This window comes from Myotis brandtii, unplaced genomic scaffold, assembly GCF_000412655.1.
Source record: "Myotis brandtii unplaced genomic scaffold, ASM41265v1 scaffold463, whole genome shotgun sequence".
Lineage (NCBI taxonomy): Eukaryota > Metazoa > Chordata > Mammalia > Chiroptera > Vespertilionidae > Myotis > Myotis brandtii.
This window is the reverse complement of record NW_005367694.1, coordinates 351405-353957: the sequence shown is the minus strand read 5'-3', so window position 1 is coordinate 353957 and position 2553 is coordinate 351405.

Genomic DNA, 2553 nt, shown 5'->3' with positions numbered 1-2553 from the left:
GGGGACAGGGCTGGGGTTTTGGGGTGTAATTGTGTCTGGACGCTGGAGCTGCGAGGGGGCGGGTGGGGGAGGCAAGACGACTCCAGACGAGTTGCAATCGAGGTATCTCCGCTCCGGCTTCCTCTTCTGCCCGGCGACCCCCTCCCCCCCTCCCGGAGCAGAGCCTGGGAGGGGAAACCAGGATTTTAACCAAATTAGCATTCACATTCCTGGGAGGATGCAGCCCTCGCCTGGACCTGGCTGATACAAGCTTTTTGCTCTGTTTTTTATTTTTGGAGAGCAGAGCCCTGTAATTGTCCAGAACACATGCTTCTCTCCCCGCCCCGCCACCTTCCTCCTCCAGCCACCGGCCGAGGAGAGTCCCCCCTTTTTTGCATTTATCTTTTCCTTCCCCTTTCTTTATTAAAGGTCCGGGAGAGACGGCGGCCAATCAGCGCGCGGCTTCCATCTTGTGAGTTCAACTCCGAGGCTCCCGGGCGCCGCGAGGACGCGTTTGCAGCCCCCTCTGCCTCCCGGGTCGGGCGGCCGAGGCGCGGGGCCGCCGCGCCGGGGCTGGGTGGAGGTGTATTTCATTTTGGGGCTCTTTTCAGGGTTCGTAATGTGGCCGTGGGTAGGTAATTGGCTGGAGCAGGGCGGCAGGGCGCGGCAGCCAATCGGCGCGCGGCTTCTATCGGGCTTGAGTTATTAGACGCTGATCTCAAAACATCCTTCATCAGACACCAAGGAGAGGCCATCAGATGAGGGGAGCCATTTTTCTGCAATGGAATTAAATGGCCAAGTGGGTTTTTCCTTTGTTGCAAGTGGGGAATGCTTTTTCCTTTGACTCCACCATCCAGTTCAGGACGCCTCAGTGTTGTGTTTAACATTTGTCAACAGGCTAAAGGACTCACAGTTGGAAGAATGAAGACTTTTTTAAAAAAGATCTGGATTTTTCCTTATGACTTGGAATCCATCTTTGTCTTGTATAACTAGGTCATAGCACACCATTAATGTCAGCAGTTAACAATTTCGAATTCCAAAAAAAACTAAGTAAATGACATATTTAATTTTTTTTCCTCTTTTTTTTCTTGGGTGGGTGGTGGAGGGGAGCTTGGAGCTGTCTTAATCTGTATTCTCTTAACTGAACAATAAATTTTTAAATATATATATAGTTTCCTCTATTAAACACTTAAACCTGGCCATCTTATTAACTCCTCTCTTTTTTAACAAGGTAATGTTTTAAATGTATAGTTTTAGGACTAGCGAAATGGCAGCAACAACAACAAAAAACCTGTAAGCAGTCGTTAACTCTTTTAAGTTTTTAAAAAACCTTTTACATTGTAAGTACCCAGTCCATTCTGTCCTTAACGCAGTGCAGTCTTCATGTTAATGTCGCTGAGATGTCCTTAATTTTCTGAACCTTCATCTGCATGTCTGTCTTTGTCGCTCTTGTCTGATATATAAGCCAGTTAAAATGCTTTTAGACGACTTTGCTTTTATAAAGCTAAGGCTTGAGCTTGAAGCTTTTAGAAAATGTTTACAGCAGTAAATGCCAGTCAGCTTCCTTCCCAGTAACAGGTACACTTTCTTTGAAAATCATCTGTTTGGAGGAAAACAGCTCTGTTTCTCTGGTCTTGGTGGAGGGGTGGGTGAGGGGAAAGGGAAGACCTCTTTGTTAAGAGACTAAAAGCCGTCACAGGAAACTAGATTAAAACTGGAGAACAAGTCCTGGCTGGTTCGAGCCAAACACCAACGTTAACTCGTGGGTATTTTCTATGGTGGTTGGGATGGCCGCGTGTCTTTTTGCCTTTTGTTTGATTTGATTGTGTGTTTTCGCCTTTTGTCTCTTAATGACGGTCACACCATTGCTATATCCAGAGCAGTAAACAGCCCTCAGCGAAGCCGCCTTTTGCCAACCCAACCCTGGAAAGTTCACAGAAGTGGAAGGAGCAGAAAATGCCATGAGAGTGTAACTTACAAAAAGGTAACAGCAGCAACAAAGGCACCACCATTTCCCCAGATATTCCCAACTAAACAATCCCCCACAAAGATATTTTGTTTTTTCCCCAATAACAATCTCCCAACCCTCCGCCCAGCTTGATTTGCAGACTCCATGGCACCGGGCTGAACGGGTAAGTTTAAAAAAAAAAAAAAAGTGCCTTTTGCCCCTTCGAGGAAATCTGTTTTCCGAGCAGGCCAAAGGCTGCAGATGTGTGGGAGCTGAGGGGAGAAGGTGTGTGCAGCTTTATGCTTGACAGCCGGGTCCGGGAGGGCTTGGGGGCCGAGGAGGGCTCTTCGGACCCTGTGCCCCTTCTGCCCGGGAGGCGAGAGGGGGCTCCCCGGCGACCTCGGGCATCCACGCAGCTGCCTGCGCTCGCCCCTCGCTTCTCTAGATCTGAGCTTGGGTGGGGAGAAGAAATTGCAGTGTTTTGGAGGTGGGGGTACTCAGAAGACGAGGAAACGTCCCCGCCAGGCCTGGGGGACCCTTTCCCTTTGGGCTGGGGGGTCTGGCACCCCGAAGCCGGCACTCGGGCTCCCGGGCGCGCCTGCGCTCCCTGAGCCACCAAGGACAAA